The sequence below is a fragment of the Misgurnus anguillicaudatus genome, chromosome 9 (genome assembly GCF_027580225.2).
Source record: "Misgurnus anguillicaudatus chromosome 9, ASM2758022v2, whole genome shotgun sequence".
NCBI lineage: Eukaryota > Metazoa > Chordata > Actinopteri > Cypriniformes > Cobitidae > Misgurnus > Misgurnus anguillicaudatus.
The window spans coordinates 5,385,125-5,404,633 of record NC_073345.2 but is presented as its reverse complement, the minus strand read 5'-3'; the positions used below and the strand labels follow the sequence as shown (position 1 = coordinate 5,404,633).

At 45.0% G+C, this 19,509-nt stretch overlaps 22 non-coding genes across 22 annotated transcripts; all 22 read left to right on the top strand.

The window, feature by feature from the left end:
* Nucleotides 1–176: 176 nt before the first annotated feature.
* trnar-ucu (transfer RNA arginine (anticodon UCU)) lies at nt 177–266 on the top strand. The gene is given in 2 exon segments: nt 177–213; nt 231–266. It is a non-coding gene; the product is annotated as a tRNA-Arg (tRNA).
* A 101-nt stretch (nt 267–367) lies between these two features.
* Nucleotides 368–441, top strand: trnat-agu (transfer RNA threonine (anticodon AGU)). Its single transcript has one exon. It is a non-coding gene; the product is annotated as a tRNA-Thr (tRNA).
* A 227-nt stretch (nt 442–668) lies between these two features.
* Nucleotides 669–742, top strand: trnat-ugu (transfer RNA threonine (anticodon UGU)). The gene has a single exon. It is a non-coding gene; the product is annotated as a tRNA-Thr (tRNA).
* Nucleotides 743–2,006: 1,264 nt separating this feature from the next.
* Nucleotides 2,007–2,096, top strand: trnar-ucu (transfer RNA arginine (anticodon UCU)). Its single transcript is given in 2 exon segments — nt 2,007–2,043; nt 2,061–2,096. It is a non-coding gene; the product is annotated as a tRNA-Arg (tRNA).
* A 101-nt stretch (nt 2,097–2,197) lies between these two features.
* On the top strand, nt 2,198–2,271 carry trnat-agu (transfer RNA threonine (anticodon AGU)). The gene has a single exon. It is a non-coding gene; the product is annotated as a tRNA-Thr (tRNA).
* Nucleotides 2,272–2,498: 227 nt separating this feature from the next.
* trnat-ugu (transfer RNA threonine (anticodon UGU)) lies at nt 2,499–2,572 on the top strand. The gene has a single exon. It is a non-coding gene; the product is annotated as a tRNA-Thr (tRNA).
* A 2,421-nt stretch (nt 2,573–4,993) lies between these two features.
* trnat-cgu (transfer RNA threonine (anticodon CGU)) lies at nt 4,994–5,067 on the top strand. Its single transcript has one exon. It is a non-coding gene; the product is annotated as a tRNA-Thr (tRNA).
* A 2,420-nt stretch (nt 5,068–7,487) lies between these two features.
* trnat-cgu (transfer RNA threonine (anticodon CGU)) lies at nt 7,488–7,561 on the top strand. Its single transcript has one exon. It is a non-coding gene; the product is annotated as a tRNA-Thr (tRNA).
* Nucleotides 7,562–8,825: 1,264 nt separating this feature from the next.
* trnar-ucu (transfer RNA arginine (anticodon UCU)) lies at nt 8,826–8,915 on the top strand. The gene is given in 2 exon segments: nt 8,826–8,862; nt 8,880–8,915. It is a non-coding gene; the product is annotated as a tRNA-Arg (tRNA).
* A 402-nt stretch (nt 8,916–9,317) lies between these two features.
* On the top strand, nt 9,318–9,391 carry trnat-cgu (transfer RNA threonine (anticodon CGU)). The gene has a single exon. It is a non-coding gene; the product is annotated as a tRNA-Thr (tRNA).
* A 1,265-nt stretch (nt 9,392–10,656) lies between these two features.
* Nucleotides 10,657–10,746, top strand: trnar-ucu (transfer RNA arginine (anticodon UCU)). The gene is given in 2 exon segments: nt 10,657–10,693; nt 10,711–10,746. It is a non-coding gene; the product is annotated as a tRNA-Arg (tRNA).
* A 101-nt stretch (nt 10,747–10,847) lies between these two features.
* trnat-agu (transfer RNA threonine (anticodon AGU)) lies at nt 10,848–10,921 on the top strand. The gene has a single exon. It is a non-coding gene; the product is annotated as a tRNA-Thr (tRNA).
* A 227-nt stretch (nt 10,922–11,148) lies between these two features.
* Nucleotides 11,149–11,222, top strand: trnat-ugu (transfer RNA threonine (anticodon UGU)). Its single transcript has one exon. It is a non-coding gene; the product is annotated as a tRNA-Thr (tRNA).
* Nucleotides 11,223–12,486: 1,264 nt separating this feature from the next.
* On the top strand, nt 12,487–12,576 carry trnar-ucu (transfer RNA arginine (anticodon UCU)). The gene is given in 2 exon segments: nt 12,487–12,523; nt 12,541–12,576. It is a non-coding gene; the product is annotated as a tRNA-Arg (tRNA).
* Nucleotides 12,577–12,677: 101 nt separating this feature from the next.
* trnat-agu (transfer RNA threonine (anticodon AGU)) lies at nt 12,678–12,751 on the top strand. Its single transcript has one exon. It is a non-coding gene; the product is annotated as a tRNA-Thr (tRNA).
* Nucleotides 12,752–12,978: 227 nt separating this feature from the next.
* Nucleotides 12,979–13,052, top strand: trnat-ugu (transfer RNA threonine (anticodon UGU)). Its single transcript has one exon. It is a non-coding gene; the product is annotated as a tRNA-Thr (tRNA).
* A 1,455-nt stretch (nt 13,053–14,507) lies between these two features.
* trnat-agu (transfer RNA threonine (anticodon AGU)) lies at nt 14,508–14,581 on the top strand. Its single transcript has one exon. It is a non-coding gene; the product is annotated as a tRNA-Thr (tRNA).
* Nucleotides 14,582–14,808: 227 nt separating this feature from the next.
* On the top strand, nt 14,809–14,882 carry trnat-ugu (transfer RNA threonine (anticodon UGU)). The gene has a single exon. It is a non-coding gene; the product is annotated as a tRNA-Thr (tRNA).
* A 1,264-nt stretch (nt 14,883–16,146) lies between these two features.
* Nucleotides 16,147–16,236, top strand: trnar-ucu (transfer RNA arginine (anticodon UCU)). The gene is given in 2 exon segments: nt 16,147–16,183; nt 16,201–16,236. It is a non-coding gene; the product is annotated as a tRNA-Arg (tRNA).
* Nucleotides 16,237–16,337: 101 nt separating this feature from the next.
* trnat-agu (transfer RNA threonine (anticodon AGU)) lies at nt 16,338–16,411 on the top strand. The gene has a single exon. It is a non-coding gene; the product is annotated as a tRNA-Thr (tRNA).
* Nucleotides 16,412–16,638: 227 nt separating this feature from the next.
* trnat-cgu (transfer RNA threonine (anticodon CGU)) lies at nt 16,639–16,712 on the top strand. Its single transcript has one exon. It is a non-coding gene; the product is annotated as a tRNA-Thr (tRNA).
* A 1,756-nt stretch (nt 16,713–18,468) lies between these two features.
* trnat-cgu (transfer RNA threonine (anticodon CGU)) lies at nt 18,469–18,542 on the top strand. The gene has a single exon. It is a non-coding gene; the product is annotated as a tRNA-Thr (tRNA).
* The last annotated feature ends 967 nt before the right edge of the window (nt 18,543–19,509 follow it).

The window sequence follows — 19,509 nt, the reverse complement described above, 5'->3', positions numbered from 1 at the left end:
CTGAATTCGTATCCTAAAACTGCTTTCCATTTGACAATTGTGCTAATTTGCATATGTAAAGAGCAGAAGGTCAAGATAGTAATTGTAACTCTTGGGCTGAAAAATACAAAAGCTAATAATAATTGAAATCTGTCTTTCCCCAGAATTGTGAGCAACACATCAAAGGGTTTGTTGTAGGCTCTGTGGCGCAATGGATAGCGCATTGGACTTCTAGATTGTGAGTTGACGTGATTCAAAGGTTGTGGGTTCGAGTCCCACCAGAGTCGCAGGCTTTTAGCTACCAAGACCCTGCTCAAAGCTTTTCATCTCACATTGTTGTGCCTGTTCATACTGTGACTCACCCTTTCACAATCTGCAGCTGGAGAGTGGCGCCGTGGCTTAGTTGGTTAAAGCGCCTGTCTAGTAAACAGGAGATCCTGGGTTCGAATCCCAGCGGAGCCTTTATCACGTGGCCAACTAAGGTCTGTTTGATTGGCTGTTTTTCAGTTGAGATATGATACATCCTGAAAATTCAGAGTTGTCACGGCAGCGGTCCATTTTCAGCCAAAGGCCCGTACTTTGGGCAAAACTTTCTAGTTTTCAGTCTAACGAACCAATCCAATTTATGGACGCCCTGGAGCATAAAGCCTTCACTGATAGGACTTAACTCCGGAAGCACTTAATTGTGGGGCGCCATGGCTTAGCCGGTCAAAGCGCCTGTCTTGTAAACAGGTGATCCTGGGTTCGAATCCCAGTGGTGCCTTCTAACGATGTTTGCCGTCTTCGGCCTCCACTCAGTGGCTTTCTTGTCACATTTTTGTATCTCTTCACACTGTGACTCATCCTCCCTCAAAACATAGATTTTCAAATCCCAGCGGTGACCTCAGTCTGACGGCAGCTAGGGGCTGTCTTTGTGTCTGTTTATCGGATGAAATACAACCTTCTTATAATTCATGGTTGTTATGAATGCTGTCATAACTTTCGGATATTTTTGGAAAACAGACCAATTTGATTTATGAACAACCTTTACCCTAAAGCCTTCACTGATAGGACTTAATTTGTTTAGCATTTCCTGTTAGGGCGCCATGTCTTTTGCCTGGCTTTAGTCTCAAGGGTGTCAATGGCCCAAGCACCTGTCTTGTAAGTAGGAGCTTCCGTGATCAAATCCCTGTGGTGCCTTCTATCAGTGGTTGTGGTCTTTGGCCTTCATGAAGGGCATCAAAAAGATTGAACTTTCCTTTACCCGCCTAAATCAAAAGAAAGCAGTGCAATTTTAGGATGCCCTGGCATAGCTGTCCAAGGACCACGTCTTGTAAGCGAATTGTTCGAATCCCAGCGTTTCCTTCCATTCGGAGGCTCTGCTCTCCGATCTACAGGAAAAGGCGGGAGGTCCGGGCAGAAAATATGACTGACGTGTTCCCGTTTTCAGTAGTCCTGAAGCCATGTGTCGTTAGGGTGCACAGTATCAGCTGGTCAAAGGGCCGGTCTTGTCAACAGACTGTTGAATCCCAAGCCGTGCCTTCCTATCAACGACTGTTCTTCGGTCTACTTTAGAGAAAGGAGGTCCACAAGGAGGTTTGACTTTCTTGTACTTGGTTTTATTAAAATATAGCCATGGAGTTTCAGGATGCCCTAGCATAGCTGTTCAGTGATCATGTCTTGTAAACAGATTGTTCAAGTCCCAGCGATTCCATCCTTTTAGTTGCCGTTTTCTCCGTTCTACATAAAAGGCAGAAGGTCCAAAAAGAAAACATGACAGTCTTGTTCCTGCTTTCAAAAGATCTGAAGACATGTGACATTAGGTTGCACAGCATTAGCTGGTGAAAGCTCCTGTCCTTTCATCTGGAGATCCTGAATTCGTATCCTAAAACTGCTTTCCATTTGACAATTGTGCTAATTTGCATATGTAAAGAGCAGAAAGTCAAGATAGTAATTGTAACTCTTGGGCTGAAAAATACAAAAGCTAATAATAATTGAAATCTGTCTTTCCCCAGAATTGTGAGCAACACATCAAAGGGTTTGTTGTAGGCTCTGTGGCGCAATGGATAGCGCATTGGACTTCTAGATTGTGAGTTGACGTGATTCAAAGGTTGTGGGTTCGAGTCCCACCAGAGTCGCAGGCTTTTAGCTACCAAGACCCTGCTCAAAGCTTTTCATCTCACATTGTTGTGCCTCTTCATACTGTGACTCACCCTTTCACAATCTGCAGCTGGAGAGTGGCGCCGTGGCTTAGTTGGTTAAAGCGCCTGTCTAGTAAACAGGAGATCCTGGGTTCGAATCCCAGCGGAGCCTTTATCACGTGGCCAACTAGGGTCTGTTTGATTGGCTGTTTTTCAGTTGAGATATGGTACATCCTGAAAATTCAGAGTTGTCACGGCAGCGGTCCATTTTCAGCCAAAGGCCCGTACTTTGGGCAAAACTTTCTAGTTTTCAGTCTAACGAACCAATCCAATTTATGGACGCCCTGGAGCATAAAGCCTTCACTGATAGGACTTAACTCCGGAAGCGCTTCATTGTGGGGCGCCATGGCTTAGCCGGTCAAAGCGCCTGTCTTGTAAACAGGAGATCCTGGGTTCGAATCCCAGTGGTGCCTTCTAACGATGTTTGCCGTCTTCGGCCTCCACTCAGTGGCTTTCTTGTCACATTTTTGTATCTCTTCACACTGTGACTCATCCTCCCTCAAAACATAGATTTTCAAATCCCAGCGGTGACCTCAGTCTGACGGCAGCTAGGGGCTGTCTTTGTGTCTGTTTATCGGATGAAATACAACCTTCTAATAATTCATGGTTGTTATGAATGCTGTCATAACTTTCGGATATTTTTGGAAAACGGACCAATTTGATTTATGAACAACCTTTACCCTAAAGCCTTCACTGATAGGACTTAATTTGTTTAGCATTTCCTGTTAGGGCGCCATTAGTCTCAGCCTCAGACGTCACGCCCACAAACTGTTGACTGAACGTCTAAAGTTTTTCGTACACTTTTCTGGAAACCCTGTGAAAATGTTAAAGTCGTCTTTGATTGGTTGGAAAAAAACGGATTTCCAGGAGACGCGAGTGTCGCGATTAGTTTCGGTCCCTGGAAAACAAAGCTCTGACGTTCCATTGAGGAAGAGAATCAGTCGTGTTCACGTGGATAATAATGAGCAGTTATCATGATCAGCTAAACATTGAATTCTCAAAAATATGCATAGTTCGCGGCATCGACTCTCTAAAAGGCGTCCAAGAGTTTTCTTTAAGGCAGTAAGTGGAGTTTAAAAGTTTGGTTCTCTTGAATTGCTTGTATGTGTTAAAAAGTGGAGAGATATGCTTCAAACAGACGTTTAACAGGATCGTCTCATTGGTGTGGCTGTTGATGAAGTGCACAACGTTGTCCTATGGTGAGTAATGTTGTTTATTTTGATACTATTTGGTTGCGGCTGGTTATTTCAATAACTGACTTGTTGCCAGCCGGCTCGTTATTGTGGGGAGTCCGAAACGTGACGCTAGATGAAACAAACTGTGATTGGTTGTTTGACATGTCGGTCAAACAGCTCGTGGGCGGGCTTTGTCCAGAAAAAGCGGCGAAAAACACCAGACCTTCAGTAATGAAGGTCTGGCTACGCGAGACTAGGGCGCCATGTCTTTTGCCTGGCTTTAGTCTCAAGGGTGTCCATGGCCCAAGCACCTGTCTTGTAAGTAGGAGCTTCCGTGATCAAATCCCTGTGGTGCCTTCTATCAGTGGTTGTGGTCTTTGGCCTTCATGAAGGGCATCAAAAAGATTGAACTTTCCTTTACCCGCCTAAATCAAAAGAAAGCAGTGCAATTTTAGGATGCCCTGGCATAGCTGTCCAAGGACCACGTCTTGTAAGCGAATTGTTCGAATCCCAGCGTTTCCTTCCATTCGGAGGCTCTGCTCTCCGATCTACAGGAAAAGGCGGGAGGTCCGGGCAGAAAATATGACTGACGTGTTCCTGTTTTCAGTAGTCCTGAAGCCATGTGTCGTTAGGGTGCACAGTATCAGCTGGTCAAAGGGCCGGTCTTGTCAACAGACTGTTGAATTCCAAGCCGTGCCTTCCTATCAACGACTGTTCTTCGGTCTACTTTAGAGAAAGGAGGTCCACAAGGAGGTTTGACTTTCTTGTACTTGGTTTTATTAAAATATAGCCACGGAGTTTCAGGATGCCCTAGCATAGCTGTTCAGTGATCATGTCTTGTAAACAGATTTTCTCCGTTCTACATAAAAGGCAGGAGGTCCAAAAAGAAAATATGACAGTCTTGTTCCTGCTTTCAAAAGATCTGAAGACATGTGACATTAGGTTGCACAGCATTAGCTGGTGAAAGCTCCTGTCTTTTCATCTGGAGATCCTGAATTCGTATCCTAAAACTGCTTTCCATTTGACAATTGTGCTAATTTGCATATGTAAAGAGCAGAAGGTCAAGATAGAAATTGTAACTCTTGGGCTGAAAAATACAAAAGCTAATAATAATTGAAATCTGTCTTTCCCCAGAATTGTGAGCAACACATCAAAGGGTTTGTTGTAGGCTCTGTGGTGCAATGGATAGCGCATTGGACTTCTAGATTGTGAGTTGACGTGATTCAAAGGTTGTGGGTTCGAGTCCCACCAGAATCGCAGGCTTTTAGCTACCAAGACCCTGCTCAAAGCTTTTCATCTCACATTGTTGTTCCTGTTCATACTGTGACTCACCCTTTCACAATCTGCAGCTGGAGAGTGGCGCCGTGGCTTAGTTGGTTAAAGCGCCTGTCTAGTAAACAGGAGATCCTGGTTTCGAATCCCAGCGGAGCCTTTATCATGTGGCCAACTAGGGTCTGTTTGATTGGCTGTTTTTCAGTTGAGATATGGTACATCCTGAAAATTCAGAGTTGTCACGGCTGCGGTCCATTTTCAGCCAAAGGCCCGTACTTTGGGCAAAACTTTCTAGTTTTCAGTCTAACGAACCAATCCAATTTATGGACGCCCTGGAGCATAAAGCCTTCACTGATAGGACTTAACTCCGGAAGAACTTCATTGTGGGGCGCCATGGCTTAGCCGGTCAAAGCGCCTGTCTCGTAAACAGGAGATCCTGGGTTCGAATCCCAGTGGTGCCTTCTAACGATGTTTGCCGTCTTCGGCCTCCACTCAGTGGCTTTCTTGTCACATTTTTGTATCTCTTCACACTGTGACTCATCCTCCCTCAAAACATAGATTTTCAAATCCCAGCGGTGACCTCAGTCTGACAGCAGCTAGGGGCTGTCTTTGTGTCTGTTTATCGGATGAAATACAACCTTCTTATAATTCATGGTTGTTATGAATGCTGTCATAACTTTCGGATATTTTTGGAAAACGGACCAATTTGATTTATGAACAACCTTTACCCTAAAGCCTTCACTGATAGGACTTAATTTGTTTAGCATTTCCTGTTAGGGCGCCATTAGTCTCAGCCTCAGACGTCACGCCCACAAACTGTTGACTGAACGTCTAAAGTTTTTCGTACACTTTTCTGGAAACCCTGTGAAAATGTTAAAGTCGTCTTTGATTGGTTGGAAAAAACGGATTTCCAGGAGACGCGAGTGTCGCGATTAGTTTCGGTCCCTGGAAAACAAAGCTCTGACGTTCCATTGAGGAAGAGAATCAGTCGTGTTCACGTGGATAATAATGAGCAGTTATCATGATCAGCTAAACATTGAATTCTCAAAAATATGCATAGTTCGCGGCATCGACTCTCTAAAAGGCGTCCAAGAGTTTTCTTTAAGGCAGTAAGTGGAGTTTAAAAGTTTGGTTCTCTTGAATTGCTTGTATGTGTTAAAAAGTGGAGAGATATGCTTCAAACAGACGTTTAACAGGATCGTCTCATTGGTGTGGCTGTTGATGAAGTGCACAACGTTGTCCTATGGTGAGTAATGTTGTTTATTTTGATACTATTTGGTTGCGGCTGGTTATTTCAATAACTGACTTGTTGCCAGCCGGCTCGTTATTGTGGGGAGTCCGAAACGTGACGCTAGATGAAACAAACTGTGATTGGTTGTTTGACATGTCGGTCAAACAGCTCGTGGGCGGGCTTTGTCCAGAAAAAGCGGCGAAAAACACCAGACCTTCAGTAATGAAGGTCTGGCTACGCGAGACTAGGGCGCCATGTCTTTTGCCTGGCTTTAGTCTCAAGGGTGTCCATGGCCCAAGCACCTGTCTTGTAAGTAGGAGCTTCCGTGATCAAATCCCTGTGGTGCCTTCTATCAGTGGTTGTGGTCTTTGGCCTTCATGAAGGGCATCAAAAAGATTGAACTTTCCTTTACCCGCCTAAATCAAAAGAAAGCAGTGCAATTTTAGGATGCCCTGGCATAGCTGTCCAAGGACCACGTCTTGTAAGCGAATTGTTCGAATCCCAGCGTTTCCTTCCATTCGGAGGCTCTGCTCTCCGATCTACAGGAAAAGGCGGGAGGTCCGGGCAGAAAATATGACTGACGTGTTCCTGTTTTCAGTAGTCCTGAAGCCATGTGTCGTTAGGGTGCACAGTATCAGCTGGTCAAAGGGCCGGTCTTGTCAACAGACTGTTGAATTCCAAGCCGTGCCTTCCTATCAACGACTGTTCTTCGGTCTACTTTAGAGAAAGGAGGTCCACAAGGAGGTTTGACTTTCTTGTACTTGGTTTTATTAAAATATAGCCACGGAGTTTCAGGATGCCCTAGCATAGCTGTTCAGTGATCATGTCTTGTAAACAGATTTTCTCCGTTCTACATAAAAGGCAGGAGGTCCAAAAAGAAAATATGACAGTCTTGTTCCTGCTTTCAAAAGATCTGAAGACATGTGACATTAGGTTGCACAGCATTAGCTGGTGAAAGCTCCTGTCTTTTCATCTGGAGATCCTGAATTCGTATCCTAAAACTGCTTTCCATTTGACAATTGTGCTAATTTGCATATGTAAAGAGCAGAAGGTCAAGATAGAAATTGTAACTCTTGGGCTGAAAAATACAAAAGCTAATAATAAATGAAATCTGTCTTTCCCCAGAATTGTGAGCAACACATCAAAGGGTTTGTTGTAGGCTCTGTGGTGCAATGGATAGCGCATTGGACTTCTAGATTGTGAGTTGACGTGATTCAAAGGTTGTGGGTTCGAGTCCCACCAGAATCGCAGGCTTTTAGCTACCAAGACCCTGCTCAAAGCTTTTCATCTCACATTGTTGTTCCTGTTCATACTGTGACTCACCCTTTCACAATCTGCAGCTGGAGAGTGGCGCCGTGGCTTAGTTGGTTAAAGCGCCTGTCTAGTAAACAGGAGATCCTGGTTTCGAATCCCAGCGGAGCCTTTATCATGTGGCCAACTAGGGTCTGTTTGATTGGCTGTTTTTCAGTTGAGATATGGTACATCCTGAAAATTCAGAGTTGTCACGGCTGCGGTCCATTTTCAGCCAAAGGCCCGTACTTTGGGCAAAACTTTCTAGTTTTCAGTCTAACGAACCAATCCAATTTATGGACGCCCTGGAGCATAAAGCCTTCACTGATAGGACTTAACTCCGGAAGCACTTCATTGTGGGGCGCCATGGCTTAGCCGGTCAAAGCGCCTGTCTCGTAAACAGGAGATCCTGGGTTCGAATCCCAGTGGTGCCTTCTAACGATGTTTGCCGTCTTCGGCCTCCACTCAGTGGCTTTCTTGTCACATTTTTGTATCTCTTCACACTGTGACTCATCCTCCCTCAAAACATAGATTTTCAAATCCCAGCGGTGACCTCAGTCTGACAGCAGCTAGGGGCTGTCTTTGTGTCTGTTTATCGGATGAAATACAACCGTCTTATAATTCATGGTTGTTATGAATGCTGTCATAACTTTCGGATATTTTTGGAAAACGGACCAATTTGATTTATGAACAACCTTTACCCTAAAGCCTTCACTGATAGGACTTAATTTGTTTAGCATTTCCTGTTAGGGCGCCATGTCTTTTGCCTGGCTTTAGTCTCAAGGGTGTCCATGGCCCAAGCACCTGTCTTGTAAGTAGGAGCTTCCGTGATCAAATCCCTGTGGTGCCTTCTATCAGTGGTTGTGGTCTTTGGCCTTCATGAAGGGCATCAAAAAGATTGAACTTTCCTTTACCCGCCTAAATCAAAAGAAAGCAGTGCAATTTTAGGATGCCCTGGCATAGCTGTCCAAGGACCACGTCTTGTAAGCGAATTGTTCGAATCCCAGCGTTTCCTTCCATTCGGAGGCTCTGCTCTCCGATCTACAGGAAAAGGCGGGAGGTCCGGGCAGAAAATATGACTGACGTGTTCCCGTTTTCAGTAGTCCTGAAGCCATGTGTCGTTAGGGTGCACAGTATCAGCTGGTCAAAGGGCCGGTCTTGTCAACAGACTGTTGAATTCCAAGCCGTGCCTTCCTATCAACGACTGTTCTTCGGTCTACTTTAGAGAAAGGAGGTCCACAAGGAGGTTTGACTTTCTTGTACTTGGTTTTATTAAAATATAGCCATGGAGTTTCAGGATGCCCTAGCATAGCTGTTCAGTGATCATGTCTTGTAAACAGATTGTTCAAGTCCCAGCGATTCCATCCTTTTAGTTGCCGTTTTCTCCGTTCTACATAAAAGGCAGGAGGTCCAAAAAGAAAACATGACAGTCTTGTTCCTGCTTTCAAAAGATCTGAAGACATGTGACATTAGGTTGCACAGCATTAGCTGGTGAAAGCTCCTGTCCTTTCATCTGGAGATCCTGAATTCGTATCCTAAAACTGCTTTCCATTTGACAATTGTGCTAATTTGCATATGTAAAGAGCAGAAGGTCAAGATAGTAATTGTAACTCTTGGGCTGAAAAATACAAAAGCTAATAATAAATGAAATCTGTCTTTCCCCAGAATTGTGAGCAACACATCAAAGGGTTTGTTGTAGGCTCTGTGGCGCAATGGATAGCGCATTGGACTTCTAGATTGTGAGTTGACGTGATTCAAAGGTTGCGGGTTCGATTCCCACCAGAGTCGCAGGCTTTTAGCCACCAAGACCCTGCTCAAAGCTTTTCATCTCACATTGTTGTGCCTGTTCATACTGTGACTCACCCTTTCACAATCTGCAGCTGGAGAGTGGCGCCGTGGCTTAGTTGGTTAAAGCGCCTGTCTAGTAAACAGGAGATCCTGGTTTCGAATCCCAGCGGAGCCTTTATCACGTGGCCAACTAAGGTCTGTTTGATTGGCTGTTTTTCAGTTGAGATATGGTACATCCTGAAAATTCAGAGTTGTCACGGCAGCGGTCCATTTTCAGCCAAAGGCCCGTACTTTGGGCAAAACTTTCTAGTTTTCAGTCTAACGAACCAATCCCATTTATGGACGCCCTGGAGCATAAAGCCTTCACTGATAGGACTTAACTCCGGAAGCACTTCATTGTGGGGCGCCATGGCTTAGCCGGTCAAAGCGCCTGTCTCGTAAACAGGAGATCCTGGGTTCGAATCCCAGTGGTGCCTTCTAACGATGCTTGCCGTCTTCGGCCTCCACTAAAGTGGCTTTCTTGTCACATTTTTGTATCTCTTCACACTGTGACTCATCCTCCCTCAAAACATAGATTTTCAAATCCCAGCGGTGACCTCAGTCTGACGGCAGCTAGGGGCTGTCTTTGTGTCTGTTTATCGGATGAAATACAACCGTCTTATAATTCATGGTTGTTATGAATGCTGTCATAACTTTCGGATATTTTTGGAAAACGGACCAATTTGATTTATGAACAACCTTTACCCTAAAGCCTTCACTGATAGGACTTAATTTGTTTAGCATTTCCTGTTAGGGCGCCATGTCTTTTGCCTGGCTTTAGTCTCAAGGGTGTCCATGGCCCAAGCACCTGTCTTGTAAGTAGGAGCTTCCGTGATCAAATCCCTGTGGTGCCTTCTATCAGTGGTTGTGGTCTTTGGCCTTCATGAAGGGCATCAAAAAGATTGAACTTTCCTTTACCCGCCTAAATCAAAAGAAAGCAGTGCAATTTTAGGATGCCCTGGCATAGCTGTCCAAGGACCACGTCTTGTAAGCGAATTGTTCGAATCCCAGCGTTTCCTTCCATTCGGAGGCTCTGCTCTCCGATCTACAGGAAAAGGCGGGAGGTCCGGGCAGAAAATATGACTGACGTGTTCCCGTTTTCAGTAGTCCTGAAGCCATGTGTCGTTAGGGTGCACAGTATCAGCTGGTCAAAGGGCCGGTCTTGTCAACAGACTGTTGAATTCCAAGCCGTGCCTTCCTATCAACGACTGTTCTTCGGTCTACTTTAGAGAAAGGAGGTCCACAAGGAGGTTTGACTTTCTTGTACTTGGTTTTATTAAAATATAGCCATGGAGTTTCAGGATGCCCTAGCATAGCTGTTCAGTGATCATGTCTTGTAAACAGATTGTTCAAGTCCCAGCGATTCCATCCTTTTAGTTGCCGTTTTCTCCGTTCTACATAAAAGGCAGGAGGTCCAAAAAGAAAACATGACAGTCTTGTTCCTGCTTTCAAAAGATCTGAAGACATGTGACATTAGGTTGCACAGCATTAGCTGGTGAAAGCTCCTGTCCTTTCATCTGGAGATCCTGAATTCGTATCCTAAAACTGCTTTCCATTTGACAATTGTGCTAATTTGCATATGTAAAGAGCAGAAGGTCAAGATAGTAATTGTAACTCTTGGGCTGAAAAATACAAAAGCTAATAATAATTGAAATCTGTCTTTCCCCAGAATTGTGAGCAACACATCAAAGGGTTTGTTGTAGGCTCTGTGGCGCAATGGATAGCGCATTGGACTTCTAGATTGTGAGTTGACGTGATTCAAAGGTTGTGGGTTCGAGTCCCACCAGAGTCGCAGGCTTTTAGCTACCAAGACCCTGCTCAAAGCTTTTCATCTCACATTGTTGTGCCTGTTCATACTGTGACTCACCCTTTCACAATCTGCAGCTGGAGAGTGGCGCCGTGGCTTAGTTGGTTAAAGCGCCTGTCTAGTAAACAGGAGATCCTGGGTTCGAATCCCAGCGGAGCCTTTATCACGTGGCCAACTAAGGTCTGTTTGATTGGCTGTTTTTCAGTTGAGATATGATACATCCTGAAAATTCAGAGTTGTCACGGCAGCGGTCCATTTTCAGCCAAAGGCCCGTACTTTGGGCAAAACTTTCTAGTTTTCAGTCTAACGAACCAATCCAATTTATGGACGCCCTGGAGCATAAAGCCTTCACTGATAGGACTTAACTCCGGAAGCACTTAATTGTGGGGCGCCATGGCTTAGCCGGTCAAAGCGCCTGTCTTGTAAACAGGTGATCCTGGGTTCGAATCCCAGTGGTGCCTTCTAACGATGTTTGCCGTCTTCGGCCTCCACTCAGTGGCTTTCTTGTCACATTTTTGTATCTCTTCACACTGTGACTCATCCTCCCTCAAAACATAGATTTTCAAATCCCAGCGGTGACCTCAGTCTGACGGCAGCTAGGGGCTGTCTTTGTGTCTGTTTATCGGATGAAATACAACCTTCTTATAATTCATGGTTGTTATGAATGCTGTCATAACTTTCGGATATTTTTGGAAAACAGACCAATTTGATTTATGAACAACCTTTACCCTAAAGCCTTCACTGATAGGACTTAATTTGTTTAGCATTTCCTGTTAGGGCGCCATGTCTTTTGCCTGGCTTTAGTCTCAAGGGTGTCAATGGCCCAAGCACCTGTCTTGTAAGTAGGAGCTTCCGTGATCAAATCCCTGTGGTGCCTTCTATCAGTGGTTGTGGTCTTTGGCCTTCATGAAGGGCATCAAAAAGATTGAACTTTCCTTTACCCGCCTAAATCAAAAGAAAGCAGTGCAATTTTAGGATGCCCTGGCATAGCTGTCCAAGGACCACGTCTTGTAAGCGAATTGTTCGAATCCCAGCGTTTCCTTCCATTCGGAGGCTCTGCTCTCCGATCTACAGGAAAAGGCGGGAGGTCCGGGCAGAAAATATGACTGACGTGTTCCCGTTTTCAGTAGTCCTGAAGCCATGTGTCGTTAGGGTGCACAGTATCAGCTGGTCAAAGGGCCGGTCTTGTCAACAGACTGTTGAATCCCAAGCCGTGCCTTCCTATCAACGACTGTTCTTCGGTCTACTTTAGAGAAAGGAGGTCCACAAGGAGGTTTGACTTTCTTGTACTTGGTTTTATTAAAATATAGCCATGGAGTTTCAGGATGCCCTAGCATAGCTGTTCAGTGATCATGTCTTGTAAACAGATTGTTCAAGTCCCAGCGATTCCATCCTTTTAGTTGCCGTTTTCTCCGTTCTACATAAAAGGCAGAAGGTCCAAAAAGAAAACATGACAGTCTTGTTCCTGCTTTCAAAAGATCTGAAGACATGTGACATTAGGTTGCACAGCATTAGCTGGTGAAAGCTCCTGTCCTTTCATCTGGAGATCCTGAATTCGTATCCTAAAACTGCTTTCCATTTGACAATTGTGCTAATTTGCATATGTAAAGAGCAGAAAGTCAAGATAGTAATTGTAACTCTTGGGCTGAAAAATACAAAAGCTAATAATAATTGAAATCTGTCTTTCCCCAGAATTGTGAGCAACACATCAAAGGGTTTGTTGTAGGCTCTGTGGCGCAATGGATAGCGCATTGGACTTCTAGATTGTGAGTTGACGTGATTCAAAGGTTGTGGGTTCGAGTCCCACCAGAGTCGCAGGCTTTTAGCTACCAAGACCCTGCTCAAAGCTTTTCATCTCACATTGTTGTGCCTCTTCATACTGTGACTCACCCTTTCACAATCTGCAGCTGGAGAGTGGCGCCGTGGCTTAGTTGGTTAAAGCGCCTGTCTAGTAAACAGGAGATCCTGGGTTCGAATCCCAGCGGAGCCTTTATCACGTGGCCAACTAGGGTCTGTTTGATTGGCTGTTTTTCAGTTGAGATATGGTACATCCTGAAAATTCAGAGTTGTCACGGCAGCGGTCCATTTTCAGCCAAAGGCCCGTACTTTGGGCAAAACTTTCTAGTTTTCAGTCTAACGAACCAATCCAATTTATGGACGCCCTGGAGCATAAAGCCTTCACTGATAGGACTTAACTCCGGAAGCGCTTCATTGTGGGGCGCCATGGCTTAGCCGGTCAAAGCGCCTGTCTTGTAAACAGGAGATCCTGGGTTCGAATCCCAGTGGTGCCTTCTAACGATGTTTGCCGTCTTCGGCCTCCACTCAGTGGCTTTCTTGTCACATTTTTGTATCTCTTCACACTGTGACTCATCCTCCCTCAAAACATAGATTTTCAAATCCCAGCGGTGACCTCAGTCTGACGGCAGCTAGGGGCTGTCTTTGTGTCTGTTTATCGGATGAAATACAACCTTCTAATAATTCATGGTTGTTATGAATGCTGTCATAACTTTCGGATATTTTTGGAAAACGGACCAATTTGATTTATGAACAACCTTTACCCTAAAGCCTTCACTGATAGGACTTAATTTGTTTAGCATTTCCTGTTAGGGCGCCATGTCTTTTGCCTGGCTTTAGTCTCAAGGGTGTCCATGGCCCAAGCACCTGTCTTGTAAGTAGGAGCTTCCGTGATCAAATTCCTGTGGTGCCTTCTATCAGTGGTTGTGGTCTTTGGCCTTCATGAAGGGCATCAAAAAGATTGAACTTTCCTTTACCCGCCTAAATCAAAAGAAAGCAGTGCAATTTTAGGATGCCCTGGCATAGCGGTCCAAGGACCACGTCTTGTAAGCGAATTGTTCGAATCCCAGCGTTTCCTTCCATTCGGAGGCTCGGCTCTCCGATCTACAGGAAAAGGCGGGGGGTCCGGGCAGAAAATATGACTGACGTGTTCCCGTTTTCAGTAGTCCTGAAGCCATGTGTCGTTAGGGTGCACAGTATCAGCTGGTCAAAGGGCCGGTCTTGTCAACAGACTGTTGAATTCCAAGCCGTGCCTTCCTATCAACGACTGTTCTTCGGTCTACTTTAGAGAAAGGAGGTCCACAAGGAGGTTTGACTTTCTTATACTTGGTTTTATTAAAATATAGCCATGGAGTTTCAGGATGCCCTAGCATAGCTGTTCAGTGATCATGTCTTGTAAACAGATTGTTCAAGTCCCAGCGATTCCATCCTTTTAGTTGCCGTTTTCTCCGTTCTACATCAAAGGCTGGAGGTCCAAAAAGAAAACATGACAGTCTTGTTCCTGCTTTCAAAAGATCTGAAGACATGTGACATTAGGTTGCACAGCATTAGCTGGTGAAAGCTCCTGTCCTTTCATCTGGAGGTCCTGAATTTGTATCCTAAAACTGCTTTCCATTTGACAATTGTGCTAATTTGCATATGTAAAGAGCAGAAGGTCAAGATAGTAATTGTAACTCTTGGGCTGAAAAATACAAAAGCTAATAATAATTGAAATCTGTCTTTCCCCAGAATTGTGAGCAACACATCAAAGGGTTTGTTGTAGGCTCTGTGGCGCAATGGATAGCGCATTAGACTTCTAGATTGTGAGTTGACGTGATTCAAAGGTTGTGGGTTCGAGTCCCACCAGAGTCGCAGGCTTTTAGCTACCAAGACCCTGCTCAAAGCTTTTCATCTCACATTGTTGTGCCTGTTCATACTGTGACTCACCCTTTCACAATCTGCAGCTGGAGAGTGGCGCCGTGGCTTAGTTGGTTAAAGCGCCTGTCTAGTAAACAGGAGATCCTGGGTTCGAATCCCAGCGGAGCCTTTATCACGTGGCCAACTAAGGTCTGTTTGATTGGCTGTTTTTCAGTTGAGATATGGTACATCCTGAAAATTCAGAGTTGTCACGGCAGCGGTCCATTTTCAGCCAAAGGCCCGTACTTTGGGCAAAACTTTCTAGTTTTCAGTCTAACGAACCAATCCAATTTATGGACGCCCTGGAGCATAAAGCCTTCACTGATAGGACTTAACTCCGGAAGCACTTAATTGTGGGGCGCCATGGCTTAGCCGGTCAAAGCGCCTGTCTTGTAAACAGGAGATCCTGGGTTCGAATCCCAGTGGTGCCTTCTAACGATGTTTGCCGTCTTCGGCCTCCACTCAGTGGCTTTCTTGTCACATTTTTGTATCTCTTCACACTGTGACTCATCCTCCCTCAAAACATAGATTTTCAAATCCCAGCGGTGACCTCAGTCTGACGGCAGCTAGGGGCTGTCTTTGTGTCTGTTTATCGGATGAAATACAACCTTCTTATAATTCATGGTTGTTATGAATGCTGTCATAACTTTCGGATATTTTTGGAAAACGGACCAATTAGATTTATGAACAACCTTTACCCTAAAGCCTTCACTGATAGGACTTAATTTGTTTAGCATTTCCTGTTAGGGCGCCATGTCTTTTGCCTGGCTTTAGTCTCAAGGGTGTCCATGGCCCAAGCACCTGTCTTGTAAGTAGGAGCTTCCGTGATCAAATCCCTGTGGTGCCTTCTATCAGTGGTTGTGGTCTTTGGCCCTCATGAAGGCCATCAAAAAGATTGAACTTTCCTTTACCCGCCTAAATCAAAAGAAAGCAGTGCAATTTTAGGATGCCCTGGCATAGCTGTCCAAGGACCACGTCTTGTAAGCGAATTGTTCGAATCCCAGCGTTTCCTTCCATTCGGAGGCTCTGCTCTCCGATCTACAGGAAAAGGCGGGAGGTCCGGGCAGAAAATATGACTGACGTGTTCCCGTTTTCAGTAGTCCTGAAGCCATGTGTCGTTAGGGTGCACAGTATCAGCTGGTCAAAGGGCCGGTCTTGTCAACAGACTGTTGAATTCCAAGCCGTGCCTTCCTATCAACGACTGTTCTTCGGTCTACTTTAGAGAAAGGAGGTCCACAAGGAGGTTTGACTTTCTTATACTTGGTTTTATTAAAATATAGCCATGGAGTTTCAGGATGCCCTAGCATAGCTGTTCAGTGATCATGTCTTGTAAACAGATTGTTCAAGTCCCAGCGATTCCATCCTTTTAGTTGCCGTTTTCTCCGTTCTACATAAAAGGCTGGAGGTCCAAAAAGAAAACATGACAGTCTTGTTCCTGCTTTCAAAAGATCTGAAGACATGTGACATTAGGTTGCACAGCATTAGCTGGTGAAAGCTCCTGTCCTTTCATCTGGAGATCCTGAATTTGTATCCTAAAACTGCTTTCCATTTGACAATTGTGCTAATTTGCATATGTAAAGAGCAGAAGGTCAAGATAGTAATTGTAACTCTTGGGCTGAAAAATACAAAAGCTAATAATAATTGAAATCTGTCTTTCCCCAGAATTGTGAGCAACACATCAAAGGGTTTGTTGTAGGCTCTGTGGCGCAATGGATAGCGCATTGGACTTCTAGATTGTGAGTTGACGTGATTCAAAGGTTGTGGGTTCGAGTCCCACCAGAGTCGCAGGCTTTTAGCTACCAAGACCCTGCTCAAAGCTTTTCATCTCACATTGTTGTGCCTGTTCATACTGTGACTCACCCTTTCACAATCTGCAGCTGGAGAGTGGCGCCGTGGCTTAGTTGGTTAAAGCGCCTGTCTAGTAAACAGGAGATCCTGGGTTCGAATCCCAGCGGAGCCTTTATCACTTGGCCAACTAGGGTCTGTTTGATTGGCTGTTTTTCAGTTGAGATATGGTACATCCTGAAAATTCAGAGTTGTCACGGCAGCGGTCCATTTTCAGCCAAAGGCCCGTACTTTGGGCAAAACTTTCTAGTTTTCAGTCTAACGAACCAATCCAATTTATGGACGCCCTGGAGCATAAAGCCTTCACTGATAGGACTTAACTCTGGAAGCACTTCATTGTGGGGCGCCATGGCTTAGCCGGTCAAAGCGCCTGTCTCGTAAACAGGAGATCCTGGGTTCGAATCCCAGTGGTGCCTTCTAACGATGTTTGCCGTCTTCGGCCTCCACTCAGTGGCTTTCTTGTCACATTTTTGTATCTCTTCACACTGTGACTCATCCTCCCTCAAAACATAGATTTTCAAATCCCAGCGGTGACCTCAGTCTGACGGCAGCTAGGGGCTGTCTTTGTGTCTGTTTATCGGATGAAATACAACCTTCTTATAATTCATGGTTGTTATGAATGCTGTCATAACTTTCGGATATTTTTGGAAAACGGACCAATTTGATTTATGAACAACCTTTACCCTAAAGCCTTCACTGATAGGACTTAATTTGTTTAGCATTTCCTGTTAGGGCGCCATGTCTTTTGCCTGGCTTTAGTCTCAAGGGTGTCCATGGCCCAAGCACCTGTCTTGTAAGTAGGAGCTTCCGTGATCAAATCCCTGTGGTGCCTTCTATCAGTGGTTGTGGTCTTTGGCCTTCATGAAGGGCATCAAAAAGATTGAACTTTCCTTTACCCGCCTAAATCAAAAGAAAGCAGTGCAATTTTAGGATGCCCTGGCATAGCTGTCCAAGGACCACGTCTTGTAAGCGAATTGTTCGAATCCCAGCGTTTCCTTCCATTCGGAGGCTCTGCTCTCCGATCTACAGGAAAAGGCGGGAGGTCCGGGCAGAAAATATGACTGACGTGTTCCCGTTTTCAGTAGTCCTGAAGCCATGTGTCGTTAGGGTGCACAGTATCAGCTGGTCAAAGGGCCGGTCTTGTCAACAGACTGTTGAATTCCAAGCCGTGCCTTCCTATCAACGACTGTTCTTCGGTCTACTTTAGAGAAAGGAGGTCCACAAGGAGGTTTGACTTTCTTGTACTTGGTTTTATTAAAATATAGCCATGGAGTTTCAGGATGCCCTAGCATAGCTGTTCAGTGATCATGTCTTGTAAACAGATTGTTCAAGTCCCAGCGATTCCATCCTTTTAGTTGCCGTTTTCTCCGTTCTACATAAAAGGCAGGAGGTCCAAAAAGAAAACATGACAGTCTTGTTCCTGCTTTCAAAAGATCTGAAGACATGTGACATTAGGTTGCACAGCATTAGCTGGTGAAAGCTCCTGTCCTTTCATCTGGAGATCCTGAATTCGTATCCTAAAACTGCTTTCCATTTGACAATTGTGCTAATTTGCATATGTAAAGAGCAGAAGGTCAAGATAGTAATTGTAACTCTTGGGCTGAAAAATACAAAAGCTAATAATAATTGAAATCTGTCTTTCCCCAGAATTGTGAGCAACACATCAAAGGGTTTGTTGTAGGCTCTGTGGCGCAATGGATAGCGCATTGGACTTCTAGATTGTGAGTTGACGTGATTCAAAGGTTTTGGGTTCGAGTCCCACCAGAGTCGCAGGCTTTTAGCTACCAAGACCCTGCTCAAAGCTTTTCATCTCACATTGTTGTTCCTGTTCATACTGTGACTCACCCTTTCACAATCTGCAGCTGGAGAGTGGGGCCGTGGCTTAGTTGGTTAAAGCGCCTGTCTAGTAAACAGGAGATCCTGGTTTCGAATCCCAGCGGAGCCTTTATCACGTGGCCAACTAGGGTCTGTTTGATTGGCTGTTTTTCAGTCGAGATATGGTACATCCTGAAAATTCAGAGTTGTCACGGCAGCGGTCCATTTTCAGCCAAAGGCCCGTACTTTGGGCAAAACTTTCTAGTTTTCAGTCTAACGAACCAATCCCATTTATGGACGCCCTGGAGCATAAAGCCTTCACTGATAGGACTTAACTCCGGAAGCACTTCATTGTGGGGCGCCATGGCTTAGCCGGTCAAAGCGCCTGTCTCGTAAACAGGAGATCCTGGGTTCGAATCCCAGTGGTGCCTTCTAACGATGCTTGCCGTCTTCGGCCTCCACTTAGTGGCTTTCTTGTCACATTTTTGTATCTCTTCACACTGTGACTCATCCTCCCTCAAAACATAGATTTTCAAATCCCAGCGGTGACCTCAGTCTGACGGCAGCTAGGGGCTGTCTTTGTGTCTGTTTATCGGATGAAATACAACCTTCTTATAATTCATGGTTGTTATGAATGCTGTCATAACTTTCGGATATTTTTGGAAAACGGACCAATTTGATTTATGAACAACCTTTACCCTAAAGCCTTCACTGATAGGACTTAATTTGTTTAGCATTTCCTGTTAGGGCGCCATGTCTTTTGCCTAGCTTTAGTCTCAAGGGTGTCAATGGCCCAAGCACCTGTCTTGTAAGTAGGAGCTTCCGTGATCAAATCCCTGTGGTGCCTTCTATCAGTGGTTGTGGTCTTTGGCCTTCATGAAGGGCATCAAAAAGATTGAACTTTCCTTTACCCGCCTAAATCAAAAGAAAGCAGTGCAATTTTAGGATGCCCTGGCATAGCTGTCCAAGGACCACGTCTTGTAAGCGAATTGTTCGAATCCCAGCGTTTCCTTCCATTCGGAGGCTCTGCTCTCCGATCTACAGGAAAAGGCGGGAGGTCCGGGCAGAAAATATGACTGACGTGTTCCCGTTTTCAGTAGTCCTGAAGCCATGTGTCGTTAGGGTGCACAGTATCAGCTGGTCAAAGGGCCGGTCTTGTCAACAGACTGTTGAATCCCAAGCCGTGCCTTCCTATCAACGACTGTTCTTCGGTCTACTTTAGAGAAAGGAGGTCCACAAGGAGGTTTGACTTTCTTGTACTTGGTTTTATTAAAATATAGCCATGGAGTTTCAGGATGCCCTAGCATAGCTGTTCAGTGATCATGTCTTGTAAACAGATTGTTCAAGTCCCAGCGATTCCATCCTTTTAGTTGCCGTTTTCTCCGTTCTACATAAAAG